Source organism: Pristiophorus japonicus, chromosome 1 (assembly GCF_044704955.1).
Source record: "Pristiophorus japonicus isolate sPriJap1 chromosome 1, sPriJap1.hap1, whole genome shotgun sequence".
Lineage (NCBI taxonomy): Eukaryota > Metazoa > Chordata > Chondrichthyes > Pristiophoridae > Pristiophorus > Pristiophorus japonicus.
The window spans coordinates 134,122,817-134,143,622 of NC_091977.1; the positions used below are offsets into that span (position 1 = coordinate 134,122,817).

Below are 20,806 nucleotides of genomic sequence, written 5' to 3' on the forward strand. Positions count from 1 at the left end.
TTCGGCATGTTGCATTAACTCATCAATCAACTTGACATTTTCGGACCTTGGGTAGCGAGCCAATAAAACGTTAAAAGACTTTCAATTGAGCCAATAAGGTCAAAGAAGGCGAGTTCTTTTCTGTAAATTGATCCAGACATAAATACAGCCATTTTGACCATGTGTCTCAGTAAGACAAAGAAACTGGCAATCAGCCAGCAGTTTGTTGCTCTCTGCCAAGAATTAAAAAGTTAAAACTACCATCGGAGTTCGTATTTCATTGGAAATTAAGAGAGCTAACAGTTATGCTCCAACAATCTGTTAACGCTATATGACCCATGTAAGAAACTTGTTTTAACGTGCGATGCGTCATCCTATGGGGTCGGGTGTGTGTTGCAGCATGTTAATGCCAAGGGTCAGTTGCAGCCGGTAGCTTATGCCTCCAGAAGTCTGTCCCAGGCAGAAAAGGGCTACGGGATGGTCAAAAAAGGAAGCGCTTGCATGTGTATATGCAGTAAAAAAAAATGCACCAGTACCTGTTTGGCAGGAAATTTGAGCTGTAGACAGATTACAAACCCCTAACGTCCTTTTTGGCCGACAACAAGGCCATAAATGAAAATGCGTCGGCCCGCATACAGAGGTGGGCACTCACATTAGCCGCCTGTGACTACACAATTCGGCACAGACTGGGCACTGAAAACTGCGCCGATGCACTCCCACTAGCCACCACCGAGGGGGCAACCGAGCATGCTGCTGAGATGGTCACGGCTGTTGAAGCTTTCGAAAGCGAAGGCTCACCCGTGACAGCCCATCAGATCAAAGTCTGGACTAATAGAGACCCGCTACTGTCTTTAGTTAAGAAATGTGTCCTGAATGGGGACTGGGCAGCCACGTACGGGGCATGCCCTGAGGAATTTAAACCATTTCACAGGTGCAAGGATGAACTCTCGATTCAGGCCGATTGTCTACTATGGGGGAACCAAGTAGTCATGCCCCAGATGGGCAGAGAGGTGTTCATCCGAGAACTCCACAAGGAGCACCCTGGCATTGTCATGATGAAGGCAATTGCCAGGTCACACATTTGGTGGCCATGGATAGATGCAGACCTGGAAGTTTGTGTTCGCAGGTGCAACACTTGTGCCCAGCTGGGCAATGCGCCCAGGGAAGCCTCCCTTCGCCCCTGGTCCTGGCCCGCTAAGCCATGGTCATGCATCCATGTGGACTACACAGGTCCCTTCATGGGAAAAATGTTTTTGGTTGTAATAGACGCCTACTCCAAATGGATTGAGTGTGACATTCTCAATTGAAGCACATCCACTGCCGCGGTAGAAAGTTTACGGGCAATGTTCGCCGCCCATGGTCTACCGGACGTCTTGGTCAGTGACAATGGTCCATGCTTTACAAGCATTGAGTTCCAGGACTTCATGGCAGGAAATGGTATCAACCATGTCAGAACAGCACCGTTCAAGGCGGCCTCAAATGGCCAGGCAGAACGAACAGTGCAAATAATCAAACAGGGATGCTCATTATCCAAGGGGGTTCCCTACAATGACGCTTATCACGCCTCCTGTTGGCCAATAGATCCCGACTACACTCGCTCACAGGGGTTCCACCCGCAGAGCTGCTAATAAAAAGGACACTCAAAACCAGGTTATCCCTCATACACCCCACCATGGAAGAAATTGTTGAGAGCAGGCACTGGTCACAATGTGACTACCATGACGGGAATGCGAGGGCGCGATGTTTGATGTCAATGACCCTGTCTTTGTCCTCAACTACGCTGCAGGGCCCAAATGGCTCGCAGGCACTGTGATTGCCAAAGAGGGGAATAGGATTCCGTTAGTTAAACTTACCAATGGACAAATCTGCCGCAAACACGTGGATCAAACAAACAGGAGGTTCAGTAACCCCATAGAAGAAGCAGAGGAAGAACACGATGTAGTGTTCACTCCACCACAGGTGACCGAACACCGGAACCAAGTGGAGGAGAGCCCAGTCACTGTGGGCAGTCCGGACAGGCCTGAGGCACCGCAAACAGCAGACACTCAGGCCAGTGCCCAACAACCGGAGCCCCAACTCAGGTGCTCTACAAGGGAGTGTAAACCACCAGAGAGACTTAACCTGTGATCCCAATAAGATTTTGGGGGGGGGAGGTGATGTCATGTATTCAACTGTCATTGTAATCCATGTATAAACTGACCTAAGTTGTACACTGTGAGAACACTGACCACTAGGTGGTGAACTTGTGGGAGACACTCCTAACCTGGACTTGCATGTATAAAAGGGGAAGCTCCACCCACCTTCATCACTTCAGTGCTGGAATAAAGGTTACTGGTCACAGATGACCTTATCTCAAGTATGGGCCTCGTGTGCATTTGTACTGTATAGTAAGGACAGATCAGTTCTTCCAACCCCCTATAAGGGACATCATTGGAGTGGATGATATCCAGAAGTCGCGACACTGTCACTATTCATTTCATACCCAATAAACCTGTTAATAATTCATACACAATGCCCGCCCCATCTATGGTGGGCGGGGGGGGGGGGGCGAGGGAAGGATGCACTTGTGCTGGGATAAGGCACTTTGGCTGGGGGAGGCAGGCACTTGGATCGGGGTAAGGACTTTGGCTGGCCCTTGTTGTTTTCTGGGGAGCTCTGTTTTCTGTCGCTTCAGGAAGTCAAAGTGGATCGAATTACAATTTGCAAAGTCAGTGACACCTTGGGATGGGCGATTCCAGTTACACATTCCAGTGAAACTTCAGGGTGTGGCTTATGCTCCAAGGAGACCAATCATAGACAAAGGGTTGAGCATGGTGGCCATTTTGGTAATACAAATAAGCACATCCATATTTTTATTCTGTACTGCAAAATGAGCAGTGTACCATGAGAAGTATGCAACTACTGTCTTTTGGAAACAGCTTAAAATCCTTAAATTATATCCCCCCCCTTCAATTAAAATGAATATCACCCCACTGTCATAAATGGGGTGACAGACAAGGGGGATTGGTGCCATGGAAGCTATTTTTTCCAAATGTACTCACACAATGCGCCGCTTCCCAACGAAAAAGGACAGACAAAGCACTGTGAATGCTACTCTGTAACTGACTGTTAAAGAAGTGCACATAAAGCATGCTGGTGCAACTCTCTCCTGGGTGTTGTGTCCTTGTTGAAAAAGTCTGACCTCAGTTAAGTAACAACAACTTCTTAACGTAGTAAAACATCCCAAGGAACTTCACAGGAGCGTTATCAAACAAAAGTTGACACTGAGCCACATAAGGTGATATTAAAGTAGGTTTTAAGGAACGTCTTAAAAGGAGGAAAGAGAGGCGGAGAGGTTTAGGGAGGGAACTCCAGAGCTTAGGGCCTAGGCAGCTGAAGGCACGGCCGCCAATAGTGGAGCGATTAAAATCGGGGATGCGCAAGAGGCCAGAATTGGAAGACTGCAGATAGCTCACAACTGTAAGTGTTGAACCAAACAGATTGGTGAAATCAATAAAAAAAAAACACAAAGACTAGAATTAATAGAGATAGTAAAACAGTAAAAAAAGATCATATTTGGGATATCTGTTTGTGATTTAAAATGCATATTTATTACAAATCTTTAATCTTATTGGTGTGAGATTGTGGAAGAGATAGATTTGTACATTGGTAGGGGGATGGGAACCAATGCAGGGAGACAGAGGGAAACAAAAAGGAGGCAAAAGCAAAAGACAGAAAGGAGATGAGGAAAAGTGGAGGGCGGAGAAACCCAAGGCAAAGAACAAAAAGGGCCACTGTACAGCAAAATTCTAAAAGGACAAAGGGTGTTAAAAAAAACAAGCCTGAAGGCTTTGTGTCTTAATGCAAGGAGTATCCGCAATAAGGTGGATGAATTAATTGTGCAAATAGATGTTAATAAATATGATGTGATTGGGATTACGGAGACGTGGTTCCAGGATGATCAGGGCTGGGAACTCAACATTCAGAGGTATTCAACATTCAGGAAGGATAGAATAAAAGGAAAAGGAGGTGGGGTAGCATTGTTGGTTAAAGAGGAGATTAATGCAATAGTTAGGAAAGACATTAGCTTGGATGATGTGGAATCTATATGGGTAGAGCTGCAGAACACCAAAGGGCAAAAAACGTTATTAGGAGTTGTGTACAGACCTCCAAACAGTAATAGGGATGTTGGGGAGGGCATCAAACAGGAAATTAGGGGTGCATGCAATAAAGGTGTAGCAGTTATAATGGGTGACTTTAATATGCACATAGATTGGGCTAGCCAAACTGGAAGCAATATGGTGGAGGAGGATTTCCTGGAGTGCATAAGGGATGGTTTTCTAGACCAATATGTTGAGGAACCAACTAGGGGGGAGGCCATCTTAGACTGGGTGTTGTGTAATGAGAGAGGATTAATTAGCAATCTCATTGTGCGAGGCCCCTTGGGGAAGAGTGACCATAATATGGTGGAATTCTGCATTAGGATGGAGAATGAAACAGTAAATTCAGAGACCATGGTCCAGAACTTAAAGAAGGGTAACTTTGAAGGTATGAGGCGTGAATTGGCTAGGATAGATTGGCGAATGATACTTAGGGGGTTGACTGTGGATGGGCAATGGCAGACATTTAGAGACCGCATGGATGAATTACAACAATTGTACATTCCTGTCTGGCGTAAAAATAAAAAAGGGAAGGTGGCTCAACCGTGGCTATCAAGGGAAATCAGGGATAGTATTAAAGCCAAGGAAGTGGCATACAAATTGGCCAGAAATAGCAGCGAACCTGGGGACTGGGAGAAATTTAGAACTCAGCAGAGGAGGACAAAGGGTTTGATTAGGGCAGGGAAAATGGAGTACGAGAAGAAGCTTGTAGGGAACATTAAGGTGGATTGCAAAAGTTTCTATAGGTATGTAAAGAGAAAAAGGTTAGTAAAGACAAACGTAGGTCCCCTGCAGTCAGAATCAGGGGAAGTCATAACGGGGAACAAAGAAATGGCAGACCAATTGAACAAGTACTTTGGTTCGGTATTCACTAAGGAGGATACAAACAACCTTCCGGATATAAAAGGGGTCAGAGGGTCTAGTAAGGAGGGGGAACTGAAGGAAATCTTTATTAGTCGGGAAATTGTGTTGGGGAATTGATGGGATTGAAGGCCGATAAATCCCCAGGGCCTGATGGACTGCATCCCAGAGTACTTAAGGAGGTGGCCTTGGAAATAGCGGATGCATTGACAGTCATTTTCCAACATTCCATTGACTCTGGATCAGTTCCTATGGAGTGGAGGGTAGCCAATGTAACCCCACTTTTTAAAAAAGGAGGGAGAGAGAAAACAGGGAATTATAGACCGGTCAGCCTGACCTCAGTAGTGGGTAAAATGATGGAATCAATTATTAAGGATGTCATAGCAGTGCATCTGGAAAATGGTAACATGATAGGTCCAAGTCAGCATGGATTTGTGAAAGGGAAATCATGCTTGACAAATCTTCTGGAATTTTTTGAGGATGTTTCCAGTAAAGTGGACAAAGGAGAACCAGCTGATGTGGTATATTTGGACTTTCAGAAGGCTTTCGACAAGGTCCCACACAAGAGATTAATGTGCAAAGTTAAAGCACATGGGATTGGGGGTAGTGTGCTGACGTGGATTGAGAACTGGTTGTCAGACAGGAAGCAAAGAGTAGGAGTAAACGGGTACTTTTCAGAATGGCAGGCAGTGACTAGTGGGGTGCCGCAAGGTTCTGTGCTGGGGCCCCAGCTGTTTACATTGTACATTAATGATTTAGACGAGGGGATTAAATGCAGTATCTCCAAATTTGCGGATGACACTAAGTTGGGTGGCAGTGTGAGCTGCGAGGAGGATGCTATTAGGCTGCAGAGTGACTTGGATAGGTTAGGTGAGTGGGCAAATGCATGGCAGATGAAGTATAATGTGGATAAATGTGAGGTTATCCACTTTGGTGGTAAAAACAGAGAGACAGACTATTATCTGAATGGTGACAGATTAGGAAAAGGGAAGGTGCAACGAGACCTGGGTGTCATGGTACATCAGTCATTGAAGGTTAGCATGCAGGTACAGCAGGCGGTTAAGAAAGCAAATGGCATGTTGGCCTTCATAGCGAGGGGATTTGAATACAGGGGCAGGGAGGTGTTGCTACAGTTGTACAGGGCCTTGGTGAGGCCACACCTGGAGTATTGTGTACAGTTTTGGTCTCCTAACTTGAGGAAGGACATTCTTGCTATTGAGAGAGTGCAGCGAAGATTCACCAGACTGATTCCTGGGATGGCGGGACTGACCTATCAAGAAAGACTGGATCAACTGGGCTTGTATTCACTGGAGTTCAGAAGAATGAGAGGGGACCTCATAGAAACGTTTAAAATTCTGACGGGTTTAGACAGGTTAGATGCAGGAAGAATGTTCCCAATGTTGGGGAAGTCCAGAACCAGGGGTCACAGTCTGAAGATAAGGGGTAAGCCATTTAGGACCGAGATGAGGAGAAACTTCTTCACCCAGAGAGTGGTGAACCTGTGGAATTCTCTACCACAGAAAGTAGTTGAGGCCAATTCACTAAATATATTCAAAAGGGAGTTAGATGAAGTCCTTACTACTCGGGGGATCAAGGGTTATGGCGAGAAAGCAGGAAGGGGGTACTGAAGTTTCATGTTCAGCCATGAACTCATTGAATGGCGGTGCAGGCTAGAAGGGCTGAATGGCCTGCTCCTGCACCTATTTTCTATGTTTCTATGTTTCTACAATCCCAAGCAGTGATATGTTAGGTGGCAATTTTATAAGCATTTCTATACTGCTTAACAGGGTACATAGTTATGGCAAAAATGTCCCTGTACAGTGAACTCTCAATAATAATTGTGCCAGATAGGGGAGGTGCTACAATTTTAACAGCCTCATCCATTGTACCATTGATGCTGGGCTAGCCCTGCATCGCAACAACATTCCTTGTCTTAGTCGAGAGGGAGTAGTACTGAATCCCAATACTGCAAACATCGAGCAGCCAGGTGACCAGAAATAGACACACACTGAATTGCACGTTTGTCACATAGGAGACTTGACGTGAAGCTGCCCCCACATTCTGTATAAATATAGACTGCAAACGGAAAACAAACAAAAATAAAACTAGACTTGACTGTGACTCACTTTCTATTTGTGTTGATAATCCCAAACTCCATTTTCCCTCTCACTATTCGGTGTGTCCGACACTGAGTTTCTCACCGCTTACTGATTTGCCCATGTTTCTGTCTTTTAACTTCTATATAGATCTATTTCCTAGTTCTTCCCCAGATCTATTCCTGTGCCTCTCTCTATCTTTAAGCTTCTACTTGCTCTCTGATCATCTGGAACAAACCTCAGTTACGGAAAAAGAAAACTGCCAAACATTCCTCTGCGTCAGAAGGTTGTGGGCTCAACCCCCACTGCAGGACTTGATCACTTCAATGCCATACTGAGGGAGTGCTGCATTGTTGGGAAAGACATTAAACCGAAGAACTGTCTGTCCATTCAAATTAACTGAAAAGATCCTATGGCACTATTTAAAGAAGAACTGGAAAATTCTCTTCCTGTCCTGGCCAACATTTACCCATCAACTAACACCACCAAAACAGATTAACTGGTAATTTATTTAATTGTTTGAGAGATCGCACTGTGTGAAAACTGGCTGCGTTTGCCGACAAAACAAGTAACCACAGTTCAAAAATAAAATGGCTGTGAAGTATGTTAGGTTATCCATGTGAAAGACGCTTTATAAATGTACGATTTTCTTTTTCAAGGTGTCATGTTTGTAACCTTCACATAACTGTAACCTTTATGTAACAACACTGTACATTGTATACACCTGAGAAATGCACACCTTGACCACAGGGGGTGAACTTGTGGGAGACACTCCTCACCTGGTCATCCAGGTATATAAAGGGAGGTCCCACGCAGGGTCATCACTTCTGGGTCCTGTGAATAAAGGTACAGGTCACAGAGTGACCTTGTCTCCAGTATGTGCTTTGTGTTGATTTGCTGTAGTGTGTAAGGACACAACATTTGGCGACGAGAAACGGGAATCGATGACTCAAGAGAATGGCCACCGGTAGCACAGAGGAACGGTACTGTGTTGGTGAGGACTGGGACGATTTCGTTGAGAGGCTCCAGCAGAGTTTTGTCACGAAGGACTGGCTGGGAGCGGCAGCGGCTGACAACGGAGGGTGCATCTACTGACCAGCTGTGGACCTAAGACGTTCGTGCTGATGAAAGACCTGCTCACACCCGAGAAGCCGGCGGACAAAACCTTCGAGGAGCTCAGCAAACTGATCGGTGAGCATCTCAAACCGGCGAGTAGTATACACATGGCCCGACACCGATTCTATATGTACCAACGTCGGGAAGGACAGAGCATACCGGACTTCGTTGCGGACCTTCGGCGATTGGCCAGCCTCTGTAGGTTCACAGACACCTGCAGGGGGGAGATGATACGAGATTTCTTCATTGAGGGCATTGGTCATGCCGGGATTTTTAGGAAGCTAATTGAGACCAAGGACTTGACCTTGGAAGCAGCGGCGTTGATGGCTCAAACCTTCATGGCAGGGGAGGAGGAAACCAAGATCATATACGCGCGCAACACTGCTCCCAATGTGGCGATGGAGCAGGGAGTTAACATGGTAAACGCGACTCAGAACTTCGCAGGCAGGCAAGGGCAATTCGACACCAACCAGGCAGTAACAGACTCTAGGGTGGATCCCCAACAGAGACAATGGCAGGTTGAACGGACATTTACACCATCACAAGGGACAATACGTCCCGGGATGGGACCATTGACACCCACAAACAGAGTGCTCAAGAGTAATCAAAGAGACAATCAGAGAGGAATGCCTGGTAACAGCTCTTTTGTTCACTACAATCTCAGCTCATGCTGGAGGTGCGGGGGCAAACATGCTGCGAAGACCTGCCGGTTTCAACAATTCATCTGCAGAAATTGAAATTTGAGTGGACATTTAGCCAGGATGTGCAGGAGGCCTGCAGCGCGCCGGTTTATGAAGTGGATGAACCACAAGAGGGGTCTGCAAGGCAGGGGTATGCCTGGGCCACAGCAATGGATGCTGAAGTTCAGCGGGTTCAGGTGGCAAACATCCACAGCTCATACACAAGAACGCCACCTATGATGATGAGAGTACTGTTAAACGGCATCCCAGTACGCCTGGAGCTGGACACAGGAGCCAGCCAGTCACTTATGAGTGTCCAATAATTCGAGAGACTATGGCCACTCAGAGCTAACAGGCCCAAACTTGAACGCACTGACACGCAATTACGGACGTACACCAAAGAGATCATCCCAGTGCTAGGCAGTGCAATTTTGGTGGTCACACATAATGGATCTCAGAACCGGCTGCCACTCTGGATTGTCCCGGGAAATGGTCCCGCGCTTTTGGGGAGGAGCTGGCTAGCTGAGATGAACTGGAAATAGTGGGATGTGCACGCCATTTCATCTGTGCAGCAAAGTTAATGCTCACAGGTCCGACAAAAGTTCGAGTCATTATTTCAATCTGGCGTCGGGACTTTCAAAGGCATCAAAGTAGTGATACGCATCACCCCGGATGCCACACCAGTGCACCACAAAGCCAGAGCTGTGCCGTACGTGATGCGGGAGAAAATTGAGAGTGAGTTGGACAGGTTGCTAAGAGAGGGCATAATTTCCCTCGTTAAATTCAGCGACTGGGCAAGCCCCATCGTCCCTGTTCTAAAAACGGATGGCTCGGTCAGGATCTGTGGCGACTACAAGGCCACCATTAACCGAGTGTTCCTGCAGGACCAATACCCGCTTCCGAGAGCGGAGGATCTTTTTGCCACGCTGGCAGGCGGCAAGCTGTTCACCAAGTTGGACCTCACTTCAGCCTACATGACCCAGGAACTGGCCGAAGAATCCAAGCTACTGACCACCATCACCACGCACAAGGGGCTGTTTGTCTACAACAGGTGTCCGTTTGGCATTCGTTCAGCAGCTGCTATCTTTCAGAGGAACATGGAAAGCCTGCACAAATCCATCCCTGGAACAATCGTATTTCAGGACGACATCCTCATCACGGATCGAGACACCGAAGAACACCTCCACAACCTGGAGGAGGTGCTACACCGACTGGACTGGGTAGGCCTGTGACTAAAGAAGTCCAAGTGTGTGTTTTTGGTCCCAGAGGTCGAGTTTTTGGGCAGGAGGGTTGCTGCAGACGGGATCCGGCCTACCGAATCCAAAACGGAGGCGATCCGTCGCGCGCCCAGGCCCTGCAACACATCGGAGTTACGTTCATTACTGGGACTATTGAACTATTTTGGGAACTTTCTGCCGAACTTAAGTACATTGTTGGAGCCGCTGCACGTGCTCCTGCGTAAGGGTTGCAATTGGTTTTGGGGGGACTGTCAGGAACGGGCTTTCAATCAGGCGCGGAACCTGCTTTGTTCTAATAAGTTATTGACCCTGTACGACCCCTGTAAGAAATTGGTTTTGACATGCGATGCGTCATCCTATGGGGTTGGGTGTGTGTTGCAGCAGAGTAATGATGAGGGCCAACTCCAATCTGTGGCTTATGCCTCTAGGTCGCTCTCCCAAGCAGAAAGCGGGTATGGGATGGTTGAAAAGGAAGCACTCGCATGTGTCTACGGGGGGAAAAAGATGCACCAGTACCTTTTTGGCAGAAGGTTCGAGTTAGAAATGGACCACAAGCCGTTAACATCCCTGTTGTCCGACAACAAAGCTGTCAATGCCAATGCATTAGCTCGCATACAGCGATGGGCTCTCACGCTGGCTGCGTATGACTACACCATACGGCACCGGCCAGGCACCGAAAATTGCGCTGACACGCTCAGCAGGCTTCCACTGGCCACCACTGAGGGGGCAGCGGAGCAAAGCGCGGAGATGGTCATGGCTGCCGATGCCTTTGACAGCGCAGGCTCCCCAATCACAGCCCACCAGATCAAAACCTAGACAGAGATCCCCTCCTATCTCTGATTAAGAAATGTGTCCTGACTGGGGATTGGGCGCCTGCACACGGAGCATGCCCTGAAGAGGTCAGGCCCTTCCACAGACGGATGGATGAACTCTCCATCCAAGCCGACTGCCAACTATGGGGCAGCCGTGTCGTCATGCCCCAGAAGGGAAGAGAAGCATTCATCAGGGAACTCCACAGCGAGCACCTAGGCATTGTGCTGATGAAGGCCATTGCCCGGTCACATGTATGGTGGCCGGGAATTGATGCAGACCTGGAATACTGTGTTCGCAGGTGCACAACGTGTGCCCAGCTGGGCAATGCCCCCAGGGAGGCCCCACTCAGCCCGCGGCCCTGGCCCACGAAGCCATGGTCACGTATTCACGTAGACTACCCGGGCCCGTTCATGGGAAAAATGTTCCTCATTGTCGTTGATGCGTATTCGAAATGGATCGAGTGCATCATATTGAATTCGTGCACGGCACCCACCACACTGGAGAGTCTGCGTGCAGTCTTTGCGACCCACGGCTTGCCGGACATCCTAGTTTGCCGGACATCCTAGTTAGCGACAACGGCCCGTGTTTCACTAGCTATGAATTCCGGGAGTTCATGTCGGGTAATGGCATCAAACATGTCAGGACAGCGCCGTTCAAGCCGGCTTCCAATGGCCAGGCAGAACGTGCGGTCCAAATCATAAAGCAAGGCATGTACCGGATTCAAGGACCCTCCCTTTAATGCCGCCTATCGCGCCTCCTGCTGGCCTACAGGTCCCGACCGCGTTCGCTCACGGGAGTCCTGCCAGCAGAACTACTCATGAAACGTACATTTAAAACTCGGCTGTCCCTCATTCATCCAGTCTTGTCAGACATTGTTGAGCGCAATTGCCAGTCCCAAAATGAGTGCCACGACCATAACTCAAAGGGGACATGGATAGAAATCGATGACCCTGTATTTGTTCTTAATCACACTGTGGGGCCCAAGTGGCTCGAGGGTACAGTAATTGGTAAAGAGAGGAATAGGGTCATGGTAGTCAGACTCAACAATGGGCAGATATGCCGCAAGCATCTGGACCAAGTGAAAAAAAAGGTTCAGCATGGACACTGAGGAACCTGAGGAACAGCATGAGATGCTGCCCAAACCACTGCCAGAGAACGAGCAACAAGAACCGTCAGCAGCATGCCTTGCTTTATGATTTGGACCGCACGTTCCGCCTGGCCGGATGAGCCGGAATCACCACAGGTGACAAAGACGCATGCCAAGGCTCAACAACCAGAGCCCCAACTGCGGCGCTCCACGAGAGGGCGTGGACCGCCTGAAAGACTCGATCTTTGACCCAAAGACGTTGGGGGAGGTGATGTCATGTTTGTAACCTTCACATAACTGTAACCTTTATGTAACTACACTGTATACACGTGAGAAATGCACACCTTGAACACAGGGGGGTGAACTTGTGGGAGACACTCCTCACCTGGTCACCCAGGTATATAAAGGGAGGTCCCACGCAGGGTCATCACTTCTGGGTCCTGTGAATAAAGGTACAGGTCACAGAGTGACCTTGTCTCCAGTCTGTGCCTCGTGTTGATTTGCTGTAGTGTGTAAGGACACAACACAAGGTACCAAAGCTTCATTTACTAAAAAAAACATTAGAACCAATGAATAAATATTACAAAGCAGAAACAGGCCAGTCAGCCTTTTAAGTCTTCCCACACTGTTTAATATTCCTCCTTTTCCAGCAACTAGTTAATTCTTTTTTAAAAGAATTTATGGACTCTTCAACAGCTTGTGAAAGGAAATTTCACATTCTAAGTACATTCTGTGTAAATAACCCATTTTTCTAGCTTCTCCTTTCATTCTCTGTGAATGGGGGAGATGAGGAGAATTCATAATAACTTTCAAAAGGTAATTGGAAATGTACTTGAAAATTAAAAATTGGCAGGGCTATGGGGAGCGAGCAGGGAAGTGGGACTAATGTGATAGCTCTTTAAAAGAGCAGGTATAAGCGTAATGGGTCAAATGGGCTGTATGATTCACTAATTATTTTAAATTTGTGCCCTCCCATTATCATCTTGCTAACCAACAGAAACAATCTATCACTATTCACTTTATCAAATCCTTTCATAAACTTAAGACATCTATTGGGCTGGAAGGTGTTATTTTACCTTCAGGGGGAAGGGGAGATTTTAATCAACAACTTAATACATGCAACTCCTGTTTAATCTCCGTAACAGTAAATGCCCACAAATCAAATAGCATACACATTGCCCCAGTTCTCAGCCGAAGTTTTCAAACAAAAACTCTCATCCTGCAGGTCTGGAGGAGTGAAGAGGTTCACCAAATCAAATTCAGAAATGTAGGAAAAATAAAAACACTACAGAAGGAAGACATTCACTTGCACCTACCAGTATTCCCTTAACTAAGATTTCAACTCTACAATTATGACATAACTCACAGCATAATAACATAATTGAAAAGTATAGACCTCAAAGGATTTCACTTATATTTACTCTGGAAAGATTTCAAAACAAAACATATTTTCATTGTCTCGCAATTCATTACTTTAACCTATCAGCTGCTCAACTATTTCAAACACATAGCTCAGCCCACAGATAAAAACATTACTGAAGATCCCATGGGATATCCAGGTTTTTAACAAATAGTATAACCAGACAGTGTTTCAACTTGAGATAGGAGGGCACTTCCTTGCAATAATTCTAATCTGAATTTCACCATACCACTGCGAAACAATTGCTGATGAAAATGTCACAGAATTACACAGCTGTCTGACAATTAGACTTCTTAAACCTTTCATATGGTATTGACTTCCATTTTAAAAATTTATACTGACTACTATCTTTATTTGACTTTAATTACAAGGGGAGCAGAGAGGGAGGGGGAGATCGCAAAGGAGGTGCAAATGAGGGAGAAGAGTGAGAAAGAAGAGTAAGGGGAGAACAGAGAGGAGCGTAAAAAAACACTCAGTAGTGGTTGAGGACAGAATGTTCTTTATTGGGGAAGCCAAGAGATATTTTGAAGTGGGGGTGGTGCTTTTGCTGTTTTCTGGAACTTCACCCTAATGCTTTACTGACTGGCCAAGAGTTCCAACAAGCATGATTTAGTGCTACAAGGGCCAATTTCTTTAATGTAGCGACTACACTACTTTCCTTATGCTAGAACACTTCAGGAGGATTCACTTAATGAAACATCTCCATAATTAAGGAGACGATATTTTAAACTGTGGATTCCTGATATTCTTTCAGTCAGTTAGGTCATCAGCAGTTTACACACCATGGGCTCAAGTTTCGGATCCCCGGTAGAACGGCGCACCTCGGAGAGATCTGCCTAATTTCTAGAACTGAAAAAGCGCCAAATACTTACCTCGCAATTCTCCAATATCTGTAGGACGGTCAGCACGGCGCAGCAGGAGCTGCTGGGGGCGGAGCTACAGCCCTGTGCCAAAAAGAGTGCCGGCAGCTGCGTGCGTGCGCAGTAGCTCCTGGCTCTCCCAGGGCGTCCTGTCTCTGAGCGACCCTATCCCTGGCCGAAGGGATGTCGGCCCTATCCTGGACCGAGTGGCCTGCCTGCCCTTACCTCCTCGGCTGCGTGGCCCACCCGACCAGCAGCTCTTCGGTGGCGGGCCCCGCCCGACCTCCTCCTCGGTGGCGGGGCCCGCCCAAGCATCTCCTCGGCGTTGTCTCGAAGATATGACTCGCGAACAACCATATTTTCGCCAGAAGGGCGACTATCAGGTGGAATATGCCATGGAAGCCATTGGCCACACTGGAACCTGCCTGGGGATTTTTCGCGAACGATGGTGTTCTTTTGGCCGCGGAGAGATGCAACATACACAAGCTACTGGACGAAGTCTTCTTTTCCGAAAAAATATATAAACTAAACGATGACATGGCTTGCAGCATCGCAGGAACAACATCTGACGCCAATGTTCTAATGAATGAGCTGCGATTGATTGCCCAGAGGTATCTCCTTCAATACCAGGAACCAATCCCATGTGAGCAATTGGTCACAACACTCTGTGATATCAAGCAGGCTTACACACAGTTCGGAGGGAAGCATCCTTTTGGTGTTTCGCTGCTCTACATGGGATGGGATAAGCACTATGGCTACCAGTTGTATCAGAGTGACCCCAGTGGAAACTACGGAGAGTGGAAGGCCACCTGCATCGGGAATAACAGTGCCGCTGCAGTATCTATGCTGAAACAAGACTTCAAAGAAGGAAATATGACTTTGAAGTCAGCACTTGCATTGGCAGTTAAAGTGTTGAATAAGACTATGGACATCAGCAAACTATCGTCCGAAAAAGTGGAAATTGAAACGCTAACCAGAGAAAACAGGAAAACGCGCATAAAGGTGCTGAAGCAGAAGGGAGTGGAGATTTTGATTAAGCGACACGAGGCAGAAGAAGCGAAATCTGAACATGAGAAAAAGGAGAAGGAGCAAAAAGAGAAGGACAAATAGAGCTGCAAATGAATCATTGAAAATCTAGTTGACTGCAGGTTCTCAATTTATAGAATTGGCCGTACCAGATACCATCCAGCCTTCTTGTACACTTGTATATGCACTAGTAAATGCCAGATGGGTTTTTAAATAAAGAGTAAAGGCAAAAGAAATCTCGGCGGGGGCGGGCCCTGCTCGACCAGCTCTTCAGCAGGCTGTTGGAGGGCTCCCAGTGAGTAGAAACTTAAACATTTTTATTTATTGATTGATTTTTTTATTATTTTTTTAAATTTTTTTTTTGATTCATTGATTTATTGGTTGATTTATTGATTTATTTATCATTTATTATTGATGATGACTCTCTATTGGTAAAAGTGAAGTGTTTAATGCTTTGTAAAATCCCCTAACTTCCCTTCCCCTTCCATCTCTCGCTACCTGCACCCAATTTATAAAGTGTAGGCAAGGTTTTTCTGAGCGAACAAAAATCGACACTTACTCTGCTCTAAGTTTTTTTGGAGTAACTTTTCGTTGCCTAAACTTGCAAAACAGGCTGGTAACGCCCCCTTTTGAAAAAAAAAACCTGTTCTAAAATGAAACTATTCTAACCTACTAGAACTGGAGCAAACTAAATGCCGAGAATTGCGATTTCTAAGATACTTGATACTAAACTAGTTGCTCCAAAAAAATAGGAGCAACTCGAGCCAAAACTTGGGCCCAAATTGCTGATGGCTCTTCATGCCAGCCTTTTCCAAACAGAGCAAAAAAACAAAAATGGGGACACTTCAATTTTCATTTTTTTTTACAGTTTAACTGAGTTTGTGCAGGTAGCAGAATTTCTGAGGTAATTTAATGAAAGTTTTTTTGTAAATAATAAAGAAAACTGTAACTTCTGGATTTCTGAAGTGGAAGATTACAGCAGCCTGCCACATAACATTAGAGACAGTCTCACTTTGTGGGAGCGGGCAGGGAAGTGGAGCTGAGTCCATGATCAGATCAGCCATGATCTTATTAAATGGCGGAGCAGGCTCGAAGGACCAATGGCCTACTCCTGCTCCTATTTCTTATGTTCTTATGTTAAATGGATTGTGTAACATTGTGCTCATAGTTGCTATCTAGAGATATAGTACTCTTTAAAATGTTGCAACCACTCACCGTTTTAAATACATAATGGGTAGGCAGATCACAACACAAAACTACAGCAAGTCAGTAAGCCAAATGAGGTGACAACTTGGTGAAGCTACAATACAGGACTACATGCATGCTAAACAGCAGCAGCATGCTATAAACAGAGCTAAGCGATCCCACAACCAACGAATCAGTTGTAGTCCTACCACATTCAGTCACAAAAGATGGTGGCCAATTAAGCAACAAATGGGAGGAGGAGGCTACATGAATATCATCATCCTCAATGATGGCGGAGTGCAAAAGACAAGACTAAAACGTTTACAACCACCTTCAGCTACAAAGTGCCGAGCGGATGATCCAAATCGGCCTCCAACTGAGGTCCCGCCATCACAGACGCCAATCTTCAGCCAATTCGATTCACTCCACATGACATCAAGAAATGGCTGAGTGCACTGGACACAGCAAAGATTACATGCTGCCAAAACCCTGACTGTAATATTGAAGACTTGTGCTCCAGAACTAGCCATGCCTCTTACCAAGTTGCAACTCTGGCATTTACCTGACAATGTGGAATATTGCCCAGATATGTCCTGTCCACAAAAAGCTGGGCAAATTCAACCCGGCCAATTACCGCCCTATCTGCCTAGTCTCAATCATCAACAAAGTGATGGAAGGAGTCATCAATAGTGCTATCAACCGGCATTTACTCACCAGTATCCTGCTCACTGATGCTCCGTTTGGATTCGACCAGGACCACTTGCTCTAGACCTCATTACAGCCTTGGTCCAAACACAAGAGCTGAAATCCAGAGGTGAAGCAAGAGTGACTGCCCTTGACAGCATGGCAGCATTCAACTGAATATGGCACCAAGAAACCCTCGTAAAACTGAAGTCAATGGGGACCAGGGGGTAGACTCTCCAGCGGTTGAAGTTATACGTAAGAAAAATGGTTGTGATTGTTGGAGGCCAATTAAGCAAATAATGGGAGATGATGATAATAGTAGAGGCCTTGCTAGCGACACCCATATCCCGGGAATTAATTTTTTTTTAAGCTGTGTAATCAGACCTGTCATTTTTCGCACGCATGGTCTGTGTGTAAATACGAACGTTTGTATTTTTTTTTCCAAATAATTGAAAAACTTTTCAGCAGAACGTGCCAGAATCAAAGAAAAAAGTATTCATCAGTATAGCTGACTTTTACTAATGCAGCATGGGAAACTAGGTATACTGCATATGATCAAAACTGCACAATCCAAATTCAGTTTGGAGCAGGGAATAAGTGCTCCCAGCTTGTGATCAGAAGTGCAAACTCTGGCCAATATTGCCCCCACCCCACGGTATTAAGCTCAATTGTAATCCTGGTTGAGATCTGTTGTCTTTGCACAGGTGGGAATTCAATGTGGAATCTTCCAGGCCTGGATGGCTCAACTACTGCCTTTACCACCAAAGCTACGGGTGAGGGGGTTGGGGATAGCTGCACAGTGTGACAACTCCATTTGTCTCGAAGCAAGTTAGCTTCATTAACATTTAGTTCTTTATTGAAGTCTCACCACTAAACATCTGATCTCAATGGAAATTTTCCTTTCAAACCCATCACCCCAAACAGTGGAATGTTAAAGGGACCTGTATGTATATCAGGGACATATTGAGTATGATGGGGAAAAAAATCAGGAGACTATCATCACTCCTTTCTATAGTTAGTTTTTTATTAAGGTTTATTTTATTCTGTTTGTGGGACTTGCCATCAACAATATTTAATGTTTGTTGGTAATTATAAAACAAACATTTTGGATTAGTAGCTGTTGCCTATATTTTTTTCTTCTTTGCCATGATGTTCTGTTAACTTTGTCCCACTATTAAAACAAAATAACCTCTCAGTCATTTTTGTTCCTCTCCCGTGGTGTTCCTGTTGTTCACATGCCAAATTCATCTTCCATGTTTTTCATATTTTTGCAGTTTTGGTTTTGCACCCAATGCCAGCATTCCTGTTTTTTTGGACATTAGTCTCAGTGTGAACCAGGTTTATCTGAAGAATGTGGTAACTTGCTATCCTCTGGAAAATAACTTAACGGCAAAAATAGGTTGTGAAACAACTGTGCAACATGCCAAATGGAAAAGATCAATTAACTGGATTTAAAAAAAATGTGATTTGCCTTTTATGAGTAAACATGATAATATTTGCGAAACACTATGTTCTTTTCTAACCACTGGATATCCTCTCTGTCTTGCCATCATAAACATCAGATTTCAAAGAGAAAGCAAAAAGGTAGATCATACTGTGCTCATGAATCATTTCACAGTCTTCACAAATGCTTTTTGTTCAAATAAAGGAAGTGAAAAGATCTGCCCAGTTACGCTGTTCCACAAATTGAAGATTATGGGCTCAAGTTTCGGCCTTCCCTCAGAACGGCGCACCTCCAAGAGGCACGCCTATTTTGTTGAACAAAAAGTGTGCCTAATGCCTACCTCCGTATTCTGCAATGTTTTTTGGGCCCGTTCCAGGTTGGCGCGGCGCAGCAGGAGCTGCGGGGGGCGGAGCCAAGCTGTGGCACCGAAGAAATGTCGGCAGAGGGCGGGGCCAGAAAAAAAAAGCACCACATTTAGTGCCGGCAGCCCTGCGCATGCGCGCTGGAGCGTGCATGCATGCACAGTGGGACACAAACATTGGCACTCGGCCATTTTTAAAGGTAGATGAAGAACAGTGCTGTTTGCTTTTGTGGAGCTGTGGAAAGGTTTGCGAGTGATTTTTGGTGATTTTTTGTGCTTGAAGGAGTGCTTTTAGCAGCAGTGTTGAAGAAATCACTTGCTGAAATCAGTAAGTGCTGTTTGTTGCTGCTAAACTTTCAGAACAAGTGCTACATAGGTGAATGCAAAATAAGGCCAGTGTTTTGAAAAATCAGAGTGTCAATTCAATACAGCAATGGAACAACGTCCACCAAGAACAAAGAATTTCTTGCATGAGGAAGTGGAGACATTTGTGAACATCATTGAGCAGAGATGGCAGGAGCTGGATACCAGCAACAGAAGTCGAATAAAAGTGCCACCCAAAGAAATGAAGAAACACTGGAACCAAGTTGCAGAAGATTACTGCGCAGTGGTGCATACCATGACATCTGGAAGCCAGTGTAAAAAGAAATGGCACGACCTTGGTCAAGTAGTTAGTGTAAGTAATATTTTCATTTTTCAATGGAATCGTAATTGTAAATGTGACTATCTGTATATGTCCCACCCTGCAGAAAGACGCACTCTGTAAAAAGTTATATTTTAATCTTTGCAGAAGAAATTGGCCCACAACAAAAGGGAAAGAACTCGGACAGGAGGAGGCGTGCCAAATCTGCATCCCCTGACACCCTTAGAACAAAGGATAGCTGCCATGCTGAGTAGTACATGGAGAAAAGCAATCAGTACAGCACAAGCTGGACCCACATGCGAGTGAGAGGGTAAGTCCTGAAAATGCATCATGGCCCTTCAAATCAACCTGTTGCCTGGCCTGCAATGTGTCATGCCACCCATCCTGCCCCCTCCTCTGCTGCTAAACATTTGACTGTTCGGATATATTTCGCAAAAGATGATGATGCCAATCCTGATGATCCAGAAGAAGAACCAGAAGAACCAGATGTGGACGATCCAGACCAAGGGTGGCTGCAGGCATTGATTGAAATGTCTTCAGAGTAGACCTTCGAACTTAATATTTATGAACCCATATTAGCGGACATCAGTGTTTCAAACCCTTGCATAGGGTTTGGTTCCACCTTCTATGGTTTCACAGATTGCGACGTTGCAGGTCCCAGTGGTGCTGCTGGTGTAATGCAGCAGTTTACACCCACTGCCCCACCGTCCCAGCCCGCGGCTCCCACTGGAGTGGAGTCGGATGCAAGACCCAGGACCCCACCATCCCAGCCTGCGGCTCCTACTCAAAAGTGCTGCCAGGGTCCCACTGTCCCAGCTCGCGACTCCCAGTGAAGTGGTGCTGCGAGGCAGACCCAGGCAGAGGAGAAGGAGATTGGAAACACGCTCTCCTGAGATGCAGCGTGCAACAGATGTGGCTCAGGTTGAGGCATTGGATGTGGAGAGCAATGACCTTACCCGATCACTCGTGGGCAGCGTCAGTGCAATGGATGAAGAGGTAACAGTACTGACGGGAGAAATAGCAGTAATGGCACGGGAAATGAGGGAGGGAATGTCCGAGGGACGGCACAGGCCGTCAGGGAGGGGATGCAAGTGACGGCACAGGCCCTCATGGAGGTAGCTGCTGCAATAAGGGCACACAGCCCAGCCAATCAAATGACACCCCCATGAAGAAG

General features: G+C 46.1%; 1 protein-coding gene and 1 pseudogene across 1 annotated transcript in view; one reads left to right on the forward strand and one right to left on the reverse strand.

Annotated features, from left to right (window-relative positions):
• The window catches only part of srfbp1 (serum response factor binding protein 1), a 307,607-nt gene that overhangs the window by 118,092 nt on the left and 168,709 nt on the right, over positions 1-20,806 (reverse strand). The gene's annotated exons all lie outside the window — the stretch shown is intronic.
• On the forward strand, positions 14,731-15,423 carry LOC139232465 (proteasome subunit alpha type-4 pseudogene; annotated as a pseudogene).